The sequence below is a fragment of the Pteropus medius genome, unplaced genomic scaffold (assembly GCF_902729225.1).
Source record: "Pteropus medius unplaced genomic scaffold, Ma_sr-lr_union100, whole genome shotgun sequence".
NCBI lineage: Eukaryota > Metazoa > Chordata > Mammalia > Chiroptera > Pteropodidae > Pteropus > Pteropus medius.
The window spans coordinates 1,340,955-1,363,365 of NW_024345600.1; the positions used below are offsets into that span (position 1 = coordinate 1,340,955).

General features: G+C 40.4%; 1 long non-coding RNA gene across 2 annotated transcripts in view; it reads right to left on the minus strand.

Annotated features, from left to right (window-relative positions):
* Positions 1-927: 927 nt before the first annotated feature.
* The window catches only part of LOC120611602 (uncharacterized), a 56,023-nt gene continuing 34,539 nt past the window's right edge, over positions 928-22,411 (minus strand). Inside the window, exons 2-5 of one of the 2 annotated variants that reach the window (XR_005655236.1) lie at positions 8,456-8,601; positions 4,470-4,606; positions 3,729-3,817; positions 928-1,030 (exon numbers count right to left, since the gene is read on the minus strand). This is a non-coding gene — a long non-coding RNA (uncharacterized LOC120611602). The remainder of the gene's footprint in view (positions 1,031-3,728; positions 3,818-4,469; positions 4,607-8,455; positions 8,602-22,411) is intronic. The other variant, XR_005655237.1, reaches the window with a different exon arrangement.

Sequence of the window (22,411 nt, forward strand, 5' to 3'; positions counted from 1 at the left end):
AAAGATAGAAATAGCTCCACTTGATATTTAAGGGTAGAAGCAAAGTGAACTAACCAGCATTCATAATAGAAGGGAACAGAACCTGAAGAAGAAACTGTGGCCTGAAGAGGAGATAACTATCTGCCATTACCAACACAGCAAGGATGGGGTTTAACGTTCTGAACTTGAATGGGATGAACTGAATTAAGGCAGCCATATCTGTGAGCGGCCCCTAGGCTTTCTCACTCCTGGAGTCTTCAGTTCTGCATCAAAGCTTTCAGGGTGTGCTAAGCTGTGCTGGGTGAAGTGCATTTGTGGGGGAGTCAGGGGGAGGCTTGAAGGTAGGGAGGTACCACTGAAGTGGAAGGAAACAGAGTAGAAACAAGGTGGCCTAGGAAGATCAATTTTGAAAGGGAAAAAATATCTCCTTCTTTTCTAAAGAGAAAGAATCTACGGTTGGCTATACAATGGTAGCACTCTGTTTAAACTCAGACCTATGGCCAACAGGTCTCTAACAGCTACTGATCACCTACCACATTCAGTGCACAAGCAATCAAAGTACAAAACAAAAGAAAAAAATCAAGAAATTGACATTGAAAAGAATGGAATGAAAGAAGGATTAATTTCCAAGTTGGAATATTAGTAGCCTTGGGTTATAAACGATATTGCTTTCTATCATCTGATCTAAATACAGATTGTATTCATCCATACTTAAAGCCAAGTATCCAACAAATAAGCATGCCCATTACCTACTATGTGCCGAGATTTGTACCACACTGTGGGGACATAATAATGATGCCCAACATAAGTAGCTCCACCCAGTAAGGAACACGGGAAATTTTTTTTAAATCAATATTACGGTGCAACACAAGTACAAATTAGATAGATGCCTAAGGTACTATGATAACCCAGGGATCGTAATACTTTACCTCCAGACTGTAAAAGGGGAGGGAGGCATTCCGGTCATAGCGAACAGCATGTGCAAAGATGAGGACAAGAGAAACGGCATGGCATATTCATGAAGGGGCATGTAGTTCCCTGAGGTTGGAGCCTGGAAGCACAGGAGAAATGAGTAGATTAGGTAAGAGCAGAGTTTCTCAACCTCAGCACTATGAACATTTTGGACTATATATTTCTTTGTTGTGGAGGCTTGTCCTGTGCATTGCAGGATATTTAGCAGCATCCCTGGCCTCTACCCACTAGATTCCAGTAACACGCACACACACACATGCACGCACACACACACATACACATACACACACACACACACACACAGAATCAAAAATGTCTGCAGACATTGTCAAATGTCCCCTGTGAGGAAAAATTGACAAACTGACCCTGGTTGAAAATCCCTAGATTAGAGAGGTAGTAACGGGTCAATTCATGAATGGCTTTGCATGGATTTGGATATTCTCGTCTAAGCACCGAATATTATAAAAGAAACTGACATGACCAGATATATACTGGAGACCTATCACTTGTGTACGTAGGCTCTGCAGATGGACAAAGCTCGAGTAAGGAGCCCAGTTAAGAGGAGGCGAGGCTACTGCGACGGTCCAGGCAGCGGGGCGATCCAAGGCTGAACGGAGGCCATGGCACTGGAGCAGAAGAAGGAGAGCAGAAAGTAGGAGAGGGATGATAGGATGATGTCACGTCCTCCTCCCTGCCCTCTTGGTCAAAATAATAACCAAAGAGCAAACTAAATCTTGAAATGATTATAACTGGTAAATAGATTTACAGTGTAGTGATAGAAAAAATGAATACTTCATGAAGCTTTCCTGAGAACACATTACTGCTTTTACAAAAATCATTGCACATTAAAATTAATACATTCATTTATTTAACAACAACACTATTAACTTCTCGGCTACTAGAAAATAGGAGAAACTATGTGTAAACACATGTAGAGTGATGTGTATAAAATGAAATCATAAGACTTGCTGGGTTGGTGGCCTGTGAAATCTGAAGGGACCTCAATCTTCTCTCTCTTACTGCTGCTCCAGCACCTTACCCCATCCCAAGGACGGGGGAAAAAAATAAAACTTCAGGCAAACAACGTTGCCTTTGTCAACGCGATGCTCTTTCTTGTACACAGTCAAGCGCATCTGCTCGTTGACTTATATAACACCATGTGTCCAACGATCTCAAACTATCGAGACCAATTTCAGAAGCCAATTGATTGTGTTTCCTTTGAGAGCACCTTTCCATGAGAAAATTAAAATGCTTTTTTAGGGATGACTGTTAGATCATGACATACATATATACCCCTGACCATTACCTCAATTCCTGGGGACATCTGCAAAGGCGACGGCAGAACAAGGGTAGTTCATGGCAACAACACTGTATTCCACATACTGTGCTGTCCAGTCAGACGGCACAGTTGGTGGTCCTCCTAATGCCATTTCCAGCCTAAATCTCCTATTCACCCTCTTTTCTATATCAGCTCTGCATGATTAAAACACAAAACCCTGTGTTTATGAGAGCCATCGTACAAACTGAAATTAGAAAAAAAACACAGACAGTGGGTTAGCCAGCTTTGAATATCACTCTGGTAGAAGCGTTGAATTGGCTAAATTAACATTTTTCTCCTTCAAAGTCCTTTTTATTCCCCTACCTCTTCAATTTCATTTTCAGCACTCAGGTAACTGACTTATTAACCAATCTCTCTGGAGACTGCTGGTCTTTCCAGGAGACTGTTACAGAAAAAGCTTATTCTGACCAAACTGGAACACCTCAGGAGACATAACATTTATAAACTTCCTGTCACCCAATGTGCTGTTCAGAAGCCATTCATTTTAACTTAATTTGCAGGACTGAAAGTCTCAAGCTTACTTGCCGTATAAAAAGTGACTTTTTAAGCTATTACCCATTATCATTTTGCCTCCTGCCAATGGTACAGAGTTAAAGAGCACAGCAGAGCCGGAAACCCTTTGTTTGTAGTTAAACGAAGAGCTCCAAGACAGTTCTTACCTGGAAGGCAACCATTTCCCCTTCAAAATTTAATAATAATATCAATTTAGCAAGCTACTACTTTTCTTAGGGTGCTGATAGTGGCGATGCACTACTTCAGGGTCAATGAATACTTCACAGAAATCTTTGAAAAATGTAGTTTATGGATCATTTTTCCTACCAGCTAATTTTCATTTGTTTCTTCAAATACTTATCTGAGTTTATTCTTTTATTTACAGAAAACTAAAATGTTTATCCCCAGAAAATGCTCGAACTGTTTATATAAGAAATTATGTACCAATTTATAATATGGTAATGGATAAACTAATCAAACGACTCACCTGTCTTTCTCTAGTAGAGATAAATGATTTACAACTAAATAATATCAATGCTATTAAGATCTTTAATGATATGTAACTTAGAATCCTGAAAAATAAATTAATAATCTGAATAATCTTGGCCCATCTTGTTGCTGGCGCGAGGTCACTGCCACCCACCTATGACAATAACGCAGTAGGTAATTTTTGCATAAGAATTCAAGACTGTGAAGTCACTATCCATTAAACTACACAGATGAGTTAAAATTTTATATTTGGGATGAAATAACAGGATTCTTTTCTACTGACTTTAATACAAACTTTGAAACACTGAACCAATCTTCTTAAGCCAGACAAACAGAATCCCATCATTTGGATATTTATGTTGTATTCACTCTATTGTTCCCTGAATCTATTTTTGGCAAGATCACTAGTGGCCCGATTTTTGTTAAGTCCATCTACTGGACACTTTTAAGTCCTCACCTTAACTGACTTCCATCTTTTCTCTGCTCTTATGTTCTCTTCTTGGGCAACTTTTAGGGAGATTTCCTCAACTTTTCCTCCGAGGTAAGCTGGAAGAAAATGTTTTGTTTGAGTAATCATCGCTCTAATTTCCAAATGTTTTACCTCCTTCTTTGTATTTTTCATGTTCATAGCATCATGCTCATCTTTTGTGGAGACGACAGTGCCCATATCGTCTTATACCTCACTGAGGACAGCAGTCGCCACTGTTGTTGTTTTTAAACTATATTCGTTGACCTGAATTCTGTTTCTTCAGGGGTCAGTTTTCTATATCTTTTCTATTCTATTTTGTGAAGTTCCTCAAAATATCTTTCACTTTCTTTTACATGTTGTGAACTTCCTCAAACACAGGGCCGACTACGAGCAAAAGTCATCAACTCACAGGCTTCCCTTTAGGGGAAGAGAGTGAGGAGGTGAGAGCCAGCTTTATTTATGAGCCATCTAAATGACAGAATGTGAAGGGCATGACTCCAGGGTGATAACACCCACACTAACAGCCCAAGTTCTCCCAGACTATGTGTTCAATTTATTTAGAAAAGAACACTCTAGGTTTTTGTTTTGTTGCTATTGTTTCTGCCTGGAGGAAAATATTTAGTTGCTAGACTTTCTGAAGGAGAAAGTAGATTGTGTCCCTATATAAATAGGTTTTTCGATATTCTCCAATTCTCTGCTCTTTGCTAACTCGTTCCCACTCTCAGTTACCTGTTCTCTGTGCTTAAAGTATAAATCCTTTTTGGAGTATTCCAGGCAGCCTGGCTTCTTTCTCAGCTGCAACCTCCTCTGCAAATATTATGGCTGGAGTTTTCTCCACTCTGCTCCACCAATCCTTAATTTGCTTTCTAGAAGGAGAAACAGTACATCTGTCATTTCTCCTTATGTAAGTTGAGGCATCAGCATTGTCTCTCCTCTACTTGTCAGTCTTTGTTAACTGTATATGAAATTTGAAATCCACATAATTATTATTATTGTTTCTTGTAAAGTGTACTTTCTCACTCCAGACAGAGGCCATCAGCTGACATATCTTTAATAATTTTCCAGAAATCATACCAGTATGAATCCTTTTATAGTTGACAATGCTTCCTTGTTGCTTTCACACATTAATAAAATCTTGGAGGGATGCTTTGGTTAAAACTTTTTTTCCTCATGAGTCTATTATTATCTAGTGCTTTATATTATAGAGGTTACGCTATGATTATCTGGTGTTAAATTTGTAGAGATGAAATCCGAATTCAACTTGATGTTTTTTCCTCTGTAAAAAAACTTTTGAGAATTCAGAGTTTTGCATCGATGTTTTTATTTGTCTATAAAATTCAAATGTTTTTGCCAGAACATGTCTGAAAGTAAGGCTTAGTTTATTTTCTCTAGAAATTATTGAGTGTTATCAATGCTGACTCAATCTTTCATACATTTGGGAGAGTTTTCTTCTTCATATCTTTTAGTATTATTTCAATAGCATTCGTACTGACTTTATCTTCAGAAATGCCATATAGTCGTGGTTTCATTATCTATAACTGCCTTCCATATTGATCAACCTTGCTATTATGTTCATCTCTTTGATCATTTCCTCTGCATTCTAAACGAGCCTCTTACCTTTCCCTTCAAGGTAAATGATGCAATTTTTTGAAGTTTCATTTATGTTCCTTCTTCCTTCCAAAGAAGATTTCAAAAATATCCATTTGTTTCCTTTAACAGGCCATTTTTCAAAGTATGCATTCCATTTGTATCTTCAAGGCAATGGTTCCCATCTCTCAAGTTGTAGAAACTTTCCAAAGGCCCCAGGTTGGTTTAATTTATTTGTGTGTTCATCCTTTACTGAGGAGAGTTTTATCCAGTTCATCTCTTTCATGGATAAGATATAAGTATTGCTCTTAATCCCCTCCCCTCTTCCTACCCTGCAATAAACACATGTGTCTTATATAAACACATTCTCTGTCCCCTGGATGCCAAAAGAATTCATCTCTCAGACTTTAACATGGGAAAAAGGTGATTATTTATACACGCACATATATAGATATCCTTGTGGCAGATTGTACTTCATTTTCCAAGATGGTCTTGACAATATGTACCTTCCCACATGCTCTTTAATGATGTAACCTTATCACCCTCCCCATCAAGAGGTGGCATTAACCTTTCCTTGAATATGGGCAGCCTCAGTGATTCACTTATGCCAACAGAATGCAACAAAAGTGACTGCTTCAGAATTCTGAAACTAGACTATGTCAGAAAAGGCCATGCAGCATCCATCTGTTTGGTCTCTGGATTATCCCACTGGGAACCCAGTGGCTGTGCTGTGAAAAGCCTAAGCCACATAGAGAGGCCAGTTCTGGCTGACATTTTCGGTTGAGCCCAGCCTTCAAATTGTCCTAGCCCAAGTGCCAGACATGTGAGAGAAGAAGCCTCCAGATGACTCCCTCGGTCATTTGGAGGCCCCATTCATTGTGGAGAAGAGATTAACCATCCAAATTACTGACTCATAAAATCCATGAGCACTATTCACTGGTTGTTGCTTTAAACCATTAAGTGTTGGAGTTGTTTGTTACACAGCAGTAGATAACCAGGACAAGTTTCTAATAAAGTGTCTTATATAACACAGTCATTTATACAGTATAATTTTGATAGGTAGAGAAAGAATCAACTCTTAACCCTGCTGTTAGGTGTACTTTTACTAAAATGATGTTTTTATAGGTATATTTCATTAGAATCTCAGAAAGAGTTTAAAGAACGCTAACGACTCCTGCGTTGACCATCTCTTCTTATCTCTACTTCTTTCTGTGGATGACTTCACATCCCAGAATGCAATGGTCCCCTGTCTGACAGCTTCAAATGCCAGCCCTTTGCATGACTGAGGAGGGATGATAAGGAAGAAAGGTCATGCCTGCTTCAGAAAAAAATCCTCACCTGTGGCACTGAGAAGTATTCACATGGCTTTCTCACTGCTGAGGGTCTCATGTGGTATGTAACAGCCTTGGTGAGGGTCTCTTCCTGTCTTCTCCCTCTCTGGCCCTGTTAATCTGTTTAGCAGCTATGTAATGTTTCCACCCACCCCAACCTCACTGTGTTAGTGATATCCCCCGCAGTGAAGAAATTGTTTCCATGGCTTAAAATTTTTAAGGCACATGACTGAATAAGGTGTTTCCTCCTTAAGGACATATATTTTGTCACATTAGATCAACTGCAGAGTAAACACAGCTTGGCATTCTTTCTCCTACATAGTACCAACCAAAGAGGGTACCACAGGAAGTATAATTCACTCTCAAAAACCACTGAGTCTCTACAACTAATAAAAATTACACCTTCTGTGAACCTTTATTATTTTCAGCCCAGACCATATCTTGGGAGAGACTTATTTCAAAAGTTTATGACTCACTGTGTAAACTAATGTTTTTTCTATTTGTTCTAAATTTCTCCTTTTTCAGGCTTCAAAGAGTCCTCCCTACCCATTCTCGTACTTTGGAATTTGGTGAACACAAACATATTGATGTGTTCGTGGCTTCCTCTACTTTGATCATCTCTCCATGCAGCCTTCATCTCTGTGGGTTGAAAGTCTTAATCTTCTTAGTTTGACCTCATGTTTCAGCCCACCTATTCCCTTAATTCTTTCATCTGCCCTTCACTGGCCCTTCTAAGAATCATATTTCTTTGTTAAGGGGTACTAACCACAGACACTATTTCAAGAGCAGGTGTTCCCAGTCTTATCTTTAACTCTCTCCAGTGAGCTATTCAATCAGGCATGCTTATATGTTTTCAGAAGGTGGGGCAAACAGGAAGGGAGATATATTTCAAAGTCAATGTCAGAGCACAGTTTGGAAATATTTTGTCGCCCAAATGATGCGAGGCGAAATTACTCCCTGGATTCCTTTAGTATCTATTCAAACTTGAATGGCAGGATTTCCAAAGCATGTGGGAGCTACAGCGGTAGGCACTGTAGAAAAACAAAAAGCCTATTTTTATACCCAATGTTCAGAGAGGGGGGAGACACATTAATACACACACACACACACACACCACCACACACACACACACAACAGAAAAATGACTCTGAATTTTGTACATGGGGAAAAAATAAAATAGGATGGCAGCTTCATTTTGATATTTTGGTTCTTAGAAGCTGTTGTTTTGGTAGAAATGGGGAAAAAATAAACAAATGGAACAGAAGGTGTTATACACAGGAGGAATATAAACACAGACTCATGGCATATTCGTGCTTGGAGGAGAACTTCAAAGTTCCAACTCAACAGGAGTTTCCAAAAGGCAGGCTGTGGACCAGAGATGGGCTGCAGCTGTGAGGTCCACCCAGGGGGCTTGTTACAAAGGCCCTGAGAGCCTATGCCTGGAAACACTGACTCAGTAAATACCAGGTAAGGTCTGGGGAATCTGTACTTTTTTAAATTCCTCAAGGTAATCTGATATGTAGGTAGGTTTGTGAAACATTAATCCAGACCAGTGGTCTCCAAACTTTTAATTGATTGGATTTTCATTGCTTTTTGTCTTAGTAGCAGAATCCTCCTCTGAAATGAAATTATACATGAAATCTAAACATGTAAAATGCATCAGAGTGGCTGCACTGATTGGACTGGCCATTCAAGGCTGAGACATCCTTTTCAACTGACACCCCTACTGTGCCCCAAGAATATCACCAGAGAATTTTAAAGGTGACACAGAAACAGGCTGAAGATGACTGCTCTCACCTCTTCCCTTAATTATACTGATGAGGGAGCTGGAGCCCAGAAAGGTGGCATCTTCCAAGTCCACACAGTAAATCAGAAGGTGGGTCAACTAGAATCGAGAACACACTCCCAGGCTGTGTGTAGCCTCTCCTGGTGTCCATCGGCGGCTGCAAGAGAAAGCAAGGAGCAAGCATGAGGTCCACAGTCAGCCCCGTCACCAACACCAGATGAGAGACCCCTCATCTTCCTGGTGGTTCCAGGCTGTTCTTCCTCCCACAAGGGGGACTGCTTCCTCACTCCATGGCTGCCCTCCCAAGAGTCCAAAGAGTCACCCTCCTAAGAAAGCCACCTCAGTGGTGACTCCAGGGCTTTCCTGTGGCTTCCCACAGCTGGAGCTCCTGCTAAGCCAGGAACGAAGCAAAGCCCAAACCTTTAATCCCTGCTGTGCTGCCCCTTATATCAGTTACCTGCTTCCCTCTGATAGGCTACCATCAGTTCTTTCTTTTAACAGAATATTTGTATACCTAATGAATATATGTAATATACATGTAAGTTATGAATGAAGCATAATAAAATAAATTCCTCGAAACTTTTACCGAACTTATGAAACAGAACATTTCCAGAAGTTTCCATGTGCTCCTTCCAAAGCTGTTCTGGGGCTCGCTCACACTCCTCTGCTGCTGTAACAACAATACTGATTTTGGGTTCTTTATCCTTCTGTCGTATTTACATAGCAATGGACCATACATGGCTATATAACTGAATATACTATCATTTGCTTTTGCTTGATTTTAAACTTTGAGAAGTAGCATCATACGTGATTATTCTTTTGTCTCATTCATGTTTCTGTTATTCACCCACATTGACGCATGTAGCTATAATTCATTCATTAGTCACTGCTGCCATGTATCCCGCACAATGGGATCATACAAGTATACTGCATTCATTGCTAAACAAATAGTTGAGAGCTTCCTATGTACCAGGCTTTATTCTGGGGATACAGCAGTGCACAAAACAGACCTCATGGTGCTTAAATTCCAGTGGGGAGCATGCACTGCATAATTTATTTATCCTATCTTCTATCGAGGCACATTTGTTGTATTTGTTTGTTTGTTTGTTTTCTTCCAGATTTTTTGCTATTACCAACAGTGCTGCCATGGACTTGCTGCAGTCTTCTGAGCTGGAGCACTGAATTCCTCCCAGGGCAGTGGATCTCAGTGCTGAGGGCATACACAACCAGCTGGGGAGCTCTGCAAACCACCAGCACTTCGGGTCCCACCCCCAGAGGCTCTGTTTCTGTGCATCTTGGGTGGGGCCTGAGAACGGAAGTGTTTTTTAAAAGACTCCTGTGTGATTTTAATGGGCAAACTGCTCTATAATGTAGGTATGAGTCCATTCACTGACTTCTTTCATGCTTCCATTCCTTCTGCACCCAGAAATCTTCTTAAAGAAAGTACCAATTCAAATGACATCCTATCTGTTCAGTCTACTATTACTGCCCTTCTCCACGTCACCCCCCACCCCAACCACACACACTCATTCAGAATCACTCAGTTCCTCTTCCGTGCACACCGTCATCTCATTCATCTCCACTGTGTTACATAGGTTTGCAGGGGACCACTAACATGCTGGTCTCTTTTATAGTTTGAGAGTGATATGATAGACAGGCTGTCTCATTTGTCACTGTTCTTCCAACACAGCGCCTGGTGCAGAATAAATGTTGGCTGAAAGAATAAATAAATAGATGTCCAATGCTTTATTAGAAGTTATAGTCAAAAATTTAGGAAATGGAAGTGTAACAAATCAAGAAAGGACTGGGCAGAAGCAGGGAAGAAGAAGGAACATCTATAGTCAAACTCCCTTGAAAAGGGAGCCAAGGTCATCATAACCTATCACAGCAGCTAATAATAACATTAAGAGCTTAGAATCCTCAAGATGCAATTTACAACACAGTAAACATTAGCTAGGAAGCCCACAGAAGTTTCTAGCTTCACTGGAGACTAGTAACTTTCCAAGACATCAGTAGGCTAATTATTGATCATTGTACCGCTTCCCAAGAAAACGAAACACAGCCTGCTGTAGTAAAAAGAATATGGGTTTGGAAATCAAAACGATTCATTTGGCCTCCTGACACAACACAAATAAGTTAACTATTCTTTTTGAGCTACACTTTGCAAATCTATGAAATGGGAATATTTATAACTCCTGGCTCATAGGCTTATGTAATAATTGGAGAACACCTTGTCAGTGAAAGTTACTGTTCACCATGTGCCAAGCAGTGTGTTGAAAACCCAGGCAGTGTCATCTCACTGAGTCTTAGGTGGTAGGTGCTCTCTCCATGACAGACAAGTTAACGGACATGCTCCAGTTCCCATGACTGGTGATCCAGGATTTGAGATCGGATCTGTCTGATTACAAACTTTCATTTCATCAGTTCTTAGATATGTGTGGCGGGCATGCTCCTTAACCTTTCCAAGCCCAGGTTTCCTCTTCTGTAAAGTACAGAGACCAACAGCAACTACCACGTTGCGCGTATTCAATGAGGTGATCCATGCAGAGTGTTTAGCACACAGCTTGGCACTAAGGGCTCAAAGACGTTGATAGCTCTTACAACTACCACCACCACTGCCTTCGTTCTGATTCGGTTTTTTAAAATTCTCTGTCCCATGAAAGACATCACTATCTGCCCGGTTGTCCAATTCAAAAGTACATAAATAATTCGTCATGACATCTACTCTCTGAACCTTTACCTCTCTGAACCTCCATATCCATTCACCAAGGTCTGTCAGTTCTCCACCATTTCCCGTATCACTGCCACTCCACTGCCTCAGGTGAAGGCCACTGTCACTTCTCACCTGTGGTTTGTCAACCACTTCCCTACTGATCTCCTTGCCTGCTATTCCCCAGTCCTTCCATATGCAATCTCCATACTTAATCAAAGTGACTTTCTAAGACAACATCTCATTGCCACATTCCCTTGCTCAAAGCCCCTGACAACTCCACAAATCCTTGAAGATAAACTCTAAACTCCTATGTACATGAGGTAAAGTCTGGCCTGAACTAGCCTGACATCTGTCCCTCTCCAGTCTCCCCAGTCCCACCTCTTACCATTTCGGCAGACTTAAAAACTAACTCTCTCTCTCTCTCTATCTACCTTTCCAGTTGCTCAAGCCAAAATCCTTAGAGTCATCCTTGATTCTTCCCTTTCTTTCACATCCTGTAATCAATCAATCAGAGAATGCTATTGGCTTCACCTTCAAATATATCTGGAAGCTTGCAACTCTCCACTTCTACTACCTATGTTACCTTCATCCCTCTTCTGGATTGCTGCAACAATCTTGGGACTCTCTTATTCTTTATTCAGAGTCAAAGTCCTCACAATGAGGTTCTATGCAATAAGGCCCCTTGTTACCTCTCTAAGGTCATCTCCTACTATCCTCTTTTGCTTACTCTGCTTTCATTTCACTGGCTTCCTTGCTCCTCATCAGACACACAAGACACACCCCTACCTTAGGGTGTTTGCATTAGCTGTTCCTTCTACTTGTAATACTCTTCTCCTTGATACCACCTAGCTCACTCCCTCATCTCCCTCAAGTCCTTACTCTAATATCACCTTCTCAATAAGGCCCGCCTTAACTACCATCATCTCCGCCCTCCCAGGAACTCCTAATCTCCTTTACATTGATATATCTTCTTTTCTATAACACTCTATATAATTGATTGATTGATTGATTGATTGATTATATTCGTTGCTTGATTTTCCTACTAAAATGTAAAATCCACAGAAATAGTTTTTTAGAATCTTTTCTGTTCCTTGATATATTTCTATTATCCAGGATCAGTGCCTGACACATAGGAAGCACTCAGTAAACATGTGATGACTGATTATTGAATGAATGCCTCCCGTTTTCAGTACTTCCTTTAGGAAGAGGTAGGTCTGAAAGAACCTTGTTTTACGTTTTGTATTTGTCTATCCCTAGCCTTGAATGTTATAATTCTCATGCATCTCTGTTTGCTTTTTCCAAGAATATCTCATCTTTTCACCTAAAGAATCTCTTTTCCTCTAGTTAATCAATATTTCTTTCGTGGTTATCATTCCTCCGCTATACCTGTTCAACTAGCTATACAAAAGCCTGTTTTCCAGACCTCTCTAGACCCTGCCTGACTTCCTGAGCACACCTGATTCCTTGAGATAGAGTGGCCCAGATATAGGCTTTGTGGATTGCTTTCCTGGCTTCTCAATCTGCAAAAATTCCATTGAATGATTTCTCTACAGCAACCCAAGAACATGGCATATTCTCTCTATATTAAGGGCCTTCATTTTTTTTTTTTTTTTTTTTTTTTTTTTTTTGGTTTTTAATAAAACCTAACATCTCTTTATAAGTGAAGGCACTATTTGAATCCTCCTACAAGTCTAAGCCCATGGCCAAAGCTGATATAGTTAACAATTCAGAGCCAAACTGAGACCCTATAGTAGACACGATGCTAAGGAGCCCATATGAAGAAAATAAAATCTAAGAGGTTAGCTCCTCCATGGCCATCCCCCTGGGCCTGAAGATCAACATTAGAAGAATCATTATTTGGAGCAGTCTCATCACTGAAAGCCAGTGCTCAGAAGGGCACAGGGATCTCGACACCTTCCAGCAGTTCGAAGTCACCCCTGAAAATCTAGCTAAGAAAGAGGGCAGATTCCTACCACAAAGGTGAAGAGGTTGAGCCAGGTGTGCCCAGGTGCTCTCCAAAACACTCTTCTCCTTCCATTTGTTAAATGAACAGTTCAGAAAAAATACACTTCATTCTAACAAGAAAATCGCTTTTACCTGACATACTCAGATTACTGAGGCTGAAGTCTGAGTGCTATTTTATTATTTGGAGGCTTAAATTAGCCCAATATTTGTTGTGGGACCCCCTTCACTTTACGTCTGGAGACAGAAGCACAGGCTGCGAAACGGCAGGTGTTACAGTTAATAAAAGAAACCACTGAACGCAATGAGGCATTTGAGTGTTTTCTCGCTGATAATTGTATTGTTTCAGAATATTCCTAACTAACAATCTAAGATTCATTCGTGCAAGGAAAAACTACATTTACAATTATCCCAAATATACCTCCCATAGTGTTCCCGCCATTTCTCCAAAATAAAAGCTCCATTCCTTTCTCCCAGGAAGCGTGTGCCCTTTTGAATCATAAAAATGGATTTCATCACTGTTCAGCACTAGACTAATGGTTTTAAATTTTTGAGTTGTGCTGCAGGAGAAACTGTGTGCTTTCATATCGCATTTAAAAGAACGTTTCAAAAGGATTTTATGAGACAAAGTACACACACACCCATGCAATGAGATGAAGCTGCCGGAGGGATACAATATATTTTAGAAAATACAGCATCAAACTTTGATGAAAACAAAATTAAAATGTCTATTAAATACAGGGATTCTTCAGTTAACATCTCATTCATGTCATCTTATGTGAATTTTTCAGATAGTCAAACTGATAATTTTTTAAGATTTGCTTTAGAAAAAGAGTTCTAAAAGCATTACATACATCCCTGCCTTTTAAGTATAAATATATTAACCCTCAATATATATATAATATATGATATATATATTAATCCTCAAATGTTCTCTTTGCTGAGAACTTTTCCATGACCTATTTAATAAGTTCGTACAAACTGGAGGTCTGACAAGGGTATATTCTTTGACCCAGCTTCCTCCTCACCTTTATTTTGTACCTAAATTTCTTCAAAGTGTGGTCCACACTCTCCTTCACCACATCCTCGCTTCTTATTCCTTCCTTGACTTGCTGAAGGCTGACCTCTTTCTGCCAGCCTCCTGACTCCGGCAAGCAAAAGTCCTCTGTTCTTGAACTCTCTGAATTTAACCTCGAGGCCTCTTAAAAACTCCTTCCCTAGTTCACTGGCAACTACCCTCCCTGTTGCCTTTCTTTCAGTCTGACCATTTCCTCCCATGATCCTCCATAAAACCTCTGGTGTTTCCAGAGTTTTCTTCTGATGTTACTGCTTTGCCTTCAGCAATTCCACACCCTCCCTAACCACCTCCATACTCATGATTCCCAAACCTCTATCTTGGGCCAATCTGAACACCTTCACTTGGACACAGGCATCTCTAGCTAACGAGACCCAAGCTGAACTCATTGTCATCCCCCAGTCTGTTCCTTCTCTTGGCCTTCGCATATCCAAAGCCTGACTTCCCTGCCTGCAATATCAGGTCCAAGACTTCTAGATGGATGTCTCGGCTTCATTGTCTTTTCTTTATCCCTGTTGCTAGTATCTTAACTCAGGCTTCTATTCTTCCTCCTTGGAATTGTTGCAACCGCCATTTAACTAATCACCTTTTCTCTCTCATCTTGACAATTTTACATCTACGCTCCTGCTGCCAACAAAGTTATTAAAGATCTAAATCTGATTTTGTCATCTCAGCTTAAAAATCCTTCTCTGGTTCCCCAGCATGTACGGAATGAAGGCCAAGGTCAATTGAAGAGCATTTGAGGTCCATCTTAATTTGATTCCTGCCCACCTTTTCACCATTACTTGTCACCCATCCCCACCTCAGAATCTCTTTCAGCAATTTATAGTCACTTGTAGTTCCCTAAGCACATGAAACCACTAAGAATTTGCTTCATTATACACTCAAGAAACATCACATTTCTTTTTTAATTTTTCTAGATAAAATTAAAACTGGCTCAGTCTTTCTCTGCCAGTGTGTTGATGAGAAATCCAATCCTCCTTCCACCGTGTTCTGTAAGGATCCTAAGACTCCCATTGGAAGAGGGCCTGTTCCGGGTCCAAATGGTTGCCCTTATTGTAACTGTTCCTTCTGCTACTTAACACCTCTGTCAAGGCTATCTGCAGGCCATGGACACTGCTCACAGTGGAGGTAACAATAATAAGGGCACACATACAGCACTTTCTGTGTGCTAGCCACTGTTCCAAACAATTTGCATATATCTGCTTCTATATTCCTCTTAGCAACCTTATGAGGTAGGCATTCTTCTTACCAGCCCCATTTTGCAAGTCAAGGAACAGAGGTCAAGTTACTTGGCGGGGCTGGGATTTGACCCATCAGCCCAACTGCAAGCTCCTGCTCTTAATGACTGCTCACAGTGCAGCTGTCCATGGCCTGCAGGATTAGCCACAGAGAAACTTCATCCTTGCTCCTAAGGGCTAACTGACTAACCCCCATACAAGCATCCATATACCCCTTTTCCTACCACATGACGCTTTCATATCCTATACTTAAGGAAATACCCAAATCTCTATCTCTTTCTCAAATTCCAAGAAGCTACCTCATCTCTCTTGAGTCACTTCCTTTCTCAATTCAAAGTACAAAGATTGTTCTCCCTCCCCTGGGAAAAAACTCTAAATGAACTCCTTGATGGCCCTAAATCATTCCCATAACCCGAGGCACCTGGTTCTTTGACTCCCATGCTCCCCTTAGCTTCGCAGACCAGCATCCCAGCCTCCAGATGTTCCTTGACGCACAAAGCAAGTTTCCATTTCGGGGTCTTTACACTTGGTTATTCACTCTGCCTGCAACTCTTCTCCCAAGACAAACCTTAAAACACAGGGGTAAATGGGTTGTTCTTGGGCCACAGGGAGTGGGGCTGGGGAGTCTTGTTTCAACACTTCGACTCTAATGCATCCCCAAGAATAAAACAGAAATGAACAACTTAATAGCTTACACTACCCCACAAATCTTGCTAGTCCCTCCACCCAGGGATGGAACCCTGTGAAACTCTTGTTTCTTTTTCAAAATACAGCTCCTTAAAGAAGCCCTCTCTGCACGCCATTCTTTTGGGGGGGCCTGTGTCTGTACCTTGAACATATTCTGTTATTGTGCTTGCCACGACACATTATAATGTTTTAAATTTCTTTTTAGAGTTGTCTCTTTTATAAGATTGGGCTCAACAGGAGTAGGAACGGAATCATATAGAACTGTATCCTAGTCCCTAGCAAGATGTCAAGAAAACTAATAAATAACCCAAGTTGTTTGATAACTGAAGTAAACTGACTCAAGGTCAACACAGTGACGATCATTATTTTACTGCCCCCCTCGCCTTCACTACCCAAGCCCCCAACATAACAGCTAGGATAATCTTAAAATATAGATAGTTCATTCAAAATCTTCCTGTGACTTCCATCTCAATTGGCAAGCACTACAATGGTCTACGAGATTCTACATGATCTGTTCTCCTTGCCCTTACTGATCTAATTTCATCTTCGACTGCAATACTCATCACTCCAGCCGTGAGACTTCCTGTCGTTCCTCAGACCCACCAGGTACACTTCTGGCTCAGGGCCTTTGGAATTCCTGTTTCCTCTGCCTAGAATGTTCTCCCCTACATATCCTCATGGCTTACCCCCTCACTTCCTTCAAGTCTTTGTGTAAAAACCATCTTCTCACAGAGGACTTCCCTGATCGCCCTATTTAAAATGCTTTTATTTGTCTTCATGGCATTTTTCATATTCTGCATAATGTATGTATGATATACTGCATAATTTACTCATTTATCTTATTTATTGCCTGTCTCCTCCACATAGAATGCAAACTCCATGAAGACTTGACACATAGTAGACACTCAATAAATCTGTGTTGTCTGTCTGACTCTTAGACCAAGGAACCCAATGTCCAGTCTCAACACTGCCTCTAACCGGACAAGGCATTCAACTTAACTGTCCTCAGCCGTTTCCACTCTGAACTAAGTTTGGACCAGACTATCCCTTAGTAGATTTACAGTGGAATAAGAAAAAAAAATCTACAATTTTTCCTACCCACTTTTTGTCTTTTGAACAGGATCACAATCTCAAAACATTTTTGGTCCAAAACAATTGCATAAAAATTTGAGACTGTGTATATGATGGAGAATATGTGAACCATATGTTTTTGCAAACTTCTCTCTAGGGAGAAGGAGAAACCTGAGTTTTTGAAAGTTGATCCTAGGGAAGAAGGGAGAGAAACAAGAAAGAATTAATTAATTCGCTCTAGGAAAGAAGGGCCTGGAACTGCTTTTGGAAAAAGAGATTCAGATGTGACAGGAAGTAGCCCAATGTGAGAGGCGGTGAAGAAGGGTGGCATTTTGAAATAAATTTTGGTATAAAGAGAAGGACCATCACAAGTCTTTGAAATTTAGAAAAAAAAATTGTGCTTCAGTGGAAAATTCTGCATTGTCTACAGCACACCCTTCTGGATTACCTGGTTCTAGCCTTTCATTGCCATAAGTTATTGAACAGGTCTGTAAATTGTAAATAACTGATAGAAATTCAAAGTGGTTCTTGTGTACAGATCTGTAAATTCTACCTGATAGAAGTTCCATTGACTTCCTTCTTTTATTGTAGAAAAATCCAGTTTCACCTCCATTCGTACATTCGTTTCAACATTCCTGATTTGTAAATGTATCCATTCTTTGGATTATCCCTTGAACTGGTTGTAACATCGTACAGGTTCCTTCTTTCATGGGTTGAATAAAATCTTTAACATGTGTTCATTTTAAAACTGTATGAGAGTCATGATTTCATCTTTATTTTTTTTAAAAATTATCCTTTAAATGAGTGAAGAGAATCTTAAAGATATTTTAAATGTATTGTGCAATATAATCAAGAGAATGTAGTAAAAATTTAGGGCTTTTTATGTCACCGTGCTGAGAAGGACCTTATATTTGGATGAATGGAGATGATATAATATTCAGAACTTTAGAAAATTGACACTCTCAAACTGGTCTCACTGCCTTCAGATTCTTCTCTTTCAATCCAGCCTGGATAATTTTGCTAAAGTTACTTTGATCTTGTCAGTGCCCTGGTGAAAAACCATAAATGGTTCTTCACTGTCTCATCAGTAAAGCTCAAATGGCTTCACCCGCCACGCAAGGCCCAGACTGTAATGAATCTTCTGTATGCTCCGACTTTCCCTGCCTCAACAATAAGAATCTTCTACATCAGCCAAATGCTCTCACTCAAGCCCATGACTGTGCACCCCCAGGTTATCCACGTGACATCTCTTCTCCACTGGTGGAAAGGCCACTCACCCATCCCTCAGGGCTCAGGTCACATCCCACCTTTCCATAAAGCGAGCCCAGAATGACTTCTTCTTTTGAATGCACTGAACAACATATCTCTCTATTTTCTCATTTATCAAATACTGTTCCAACGCTTACATGATCTTTTTTACACATCTAATTAGGCTATAAAGTATTAATGAACATACCACATTTTACATTTCATTTGTATTCTCCACAGGACTTAAGCCAGCATTTGGTACACAGAATAAGACTATTGGTCTTCATACATAAGAATTAGCTTCTGAGAGAAATCTAATCCTTTGCTCCAATAGAGGCCTAATTTTTGATGAAACAAACACACACACACACACACACACACACACACACACATTTTCACTCTCTCTCACACACACACACACACACACAAACCACTTGAGAAATTGTCATAAATACTTCTCACCAGAACTCCTATCCCCAGACTTTTGAATTTTTTCCAAGTTTTCCGCAAACATCTACCCATTTCAAAAGTTGTCACGTGATTGCAATCTGCAGGGTATTCAGGGAATTACACCACATCCAGAAAGTCTCCTGATTGGATCCCCCTCCCCTTCCCAGGCTTCCTTTCTAGGAAAGGTTCCTCTGCTGCATTTCCATCTTTTGACTTAGTCCCAGGTGGTTCTGCAGTCTGTCCTGTTTGCCTGGAACTCACTAAGCTCCTGCTCCGACCTTTGCTAAATTGTTTTGCTGAATCTCCACGTTGGCCAGTAGCAAAGTTCCTTCACTTGTGCAAGTCCCTGCTGCGGGCGCTAATCGCTGCCTTTAATATATGCAGGCCCTTGGCTAGACCCTGGGTGAGGTGTAATAATGAATAAGACATTACCCTTGCCCTCCAGGTGCTTACAGGCTAATAATACTGATAGAACTAATTAACTTCTAAGGGAAAAAGAGAAAATATCTTCAGATGTCTCATTTTTGCTCACATTCAGGTTAGACAAAGCCACATGAATTGCTCGTTGGTCTTTGTGAACTGATACCAAGGAGAAACCACCGCCAAATCAATACATTTTAATTGGAAGTGTTTATGAAACCCAGGAGAGTTTCCTAAATGTATTAATTGCTTCCCAAGGAAATATAAAATTCACAATTACTAAAACCAGGGAAATGAATACAATGACAGCTCTAAAAAGACTGCTTTGTAAACTGTTGCTAAATATATAAAAATAAACCAATTGACCTTTTAAAAAGTTTTTTTAAAAAAAGCTCTAAATGATCAGTGTACAAGAACTGTTTGCCTGGAGACTAACCAACTTACTCAGGGCAGTATATGAATGCATTGCAATTCATTTAAAAGCAATTGCATCAACTGTATCATTCGTTTTAGAAAAGTTATTTCAACAAAGAAGGTAGCTAAAAGGTTAGATGTGAATTATTCTCTCCTTCCTCCCACACCTACAATATATTAGTACTGGTAAAAAAAAAAATAAAAAATCTCTATTAGCTCTGAATTTAGACTTTAAAAAGTAGTTTGAAGTGAAAATAGCAATTATCTGTATTCTAAGATTCTTTTTCATTTAAAGTTTCCACTGAATTACATCAGAAAATACGCTGAAGGGCTGGTTCTCCACAAAATACCGTACATGCAGAGCTTTCAAAACTTGAAATTACTTCCTCTAGAAAAAAAAGCCTGCTCATTTGCATGGTCACTCACTCAACAAACTTTTCTATGTATGCCCACCACTGGGTTAGGCACCAGGAAACATAGGCAGGAAAACTTAGTTCCGGTTTCAGAAAGTGCATAGTCTTAGGAGAATATGGGTGTTTACTTTACTGGCACTATGTGCATTGGGAAGTAGGAGCCCAAGATAAGGAACACTTAAGTCTATTCATGGAAGACAAAGCATTTCAACTGAGATTAAAAGGATGAAGATGGTGTTGCCAGGCAGTCAAGGCGGGCAAGGGCATTCCAACAGAAGGGCCAGCATGGGTGAAAGACACAGAGACCTGAGAAAGTGTGGCAGTGTCAGAGAAGAGCAAATAGCTGACTCGGGCAGTAGCAGTGGAGATAGAGGGGAAGGGGTGGATACACAAGACACTTAGAAGGTGGAATAAGAGAAGACTTGGTGACATTTATGGGCATTTGAAGTAAGAAAGGTATAGACAGGTATGAGGAAAGGAATACCTCCTTCCCACTCCTGATGTTCCTTTGAACATGAAAGGACATCAATTAATATAAAACTCCTGGCCTCTCTCTGCCCCCTTACTGCCAGGCCCCTTGAGCTGTAGTAATTTATCTGATGGTGAATTTGGCAGAGAAATGAGACGTGTAGCCCAGCTTTGTTCCTCCTCCCTCTTAGGGGCAAGTTGCCCTCGGAAGCTCACATTCTAATCTGCATTTCCACAGAGCAGAGAGACTCACAGTTTTAGGAACTAACCTCAACCTCCCAACAACTGATGTATGAACCGAGAATTTTGAGAAACAAAACAAAACTGTAGCAATTGATGGTGTGTAAGTCACAGGCCTTTGATGGAGCCTATGATTCGGGGCTGTTTGGTGGTGACTAGCAGCTTCGATGGTCCATCAGGCCATTTTATTGTTTCTGGTTTTTTTTTTTTATTTGTTTGTTTTTTTGTAATTGTGAAGTTTTATTAATATATGACAAATTTATCCTTATGTTTAAGAACTTTTCCATTTATTTGCATATCTGTTGCTTTATGTAGAAGGAATATTTTGAAATTAAAATTAAAAGTTTGTCAGATTAAAAGGCTAGTTTTGAGAGTTACGTAGCTGGGTTTGAACTGATGGCCCTGAACAGGAGGCCGGGTATGGTTTTCCCCTTCGCTGATCTTTGCTGCTTGTGGTGGCTCATCTAGGCTAACTTCCTCTAGAGGCAGAGTAGCATGTACAAGACCCTATCAAGAGCCATAGTCTCACCAAAGGGGAGAGCCTCAGTGCAAGGACAGGACACAGAAGGATGGGGTCGGGGTAGAAGTATAAAAAAGAATTGCTTTTTAAACTGCAAAGCAGCTGAGCTTCACATATTAAGCAGAGCCCCCAAGAGGTTCTGGGTTTAAATTGTTAGTAGCTTACAGGTAGGCAGTATAAAGGGAAAAAGAAATAAAGAAGTTTCTAATATGTGTAATAAAAAAGGGGAAAAGAGCTCTAATAAGATCCAATAACAGGAGCTGCCTCCATTACGAATTTTTATCGTCAGAGGGTACCAATGCCTCAAAGAGTATGTCAAAAGAAGGAGACGTGTGCGTAGGTGGTGTTTTCCCGCAGGTAGGCTAAACTCCCAGGCTCAAACTGGCCAACCTCTCGCTGGGATATTCCTCCCACTGCATTTAAGGTCATGAGTTGTGTGTTTTGGGAAGAGGACAATAGCAGACTGGCTTCCTGATGAAGCCAAACACTTTCTCCTCTGGGCCTCCTCTCAGTTACCACTGCATCTCTGCTCTAGCCTTTGGCAACTCTCAGTTCTAGGTTCTGGGAACACAGTTTTGCCCTGGATAGGGGACAACAGCTTAAAGACTGGGGCTTGGCTCATTTTCTAACAATGATCTTCAGTGTCCTATTAACTCTAGATTCTTTACACATGATGCTCATAGTCACTTGGAATGGTCACAGGACAACTTCCAAGGCACAGAGGCACTCTCCTAGCAAAGATCCCACCTGGGCTACCTCTCCTGGGAAATCCCCAGAACTATCCAGAATCAAGAACACCTCTCACTAAGACTGATCAAAAATAGCAAACAGAGGAAGATGGATTATTGATTTTAATTTCCAAGGACTTTTACATCATGGTAGCAACAAAATATGACTTTGGACTTGAATTCCTCTGGATTTTATCAAGTCTTTAGATTCTAATTTCTCCCTAAACATTTCATAGGGAATTGACATTAATTTTGGAGACACCTTTACAATGTTGGGATTTTGAAGTACTATGATGCTGTCATCTAATGTCACAGCA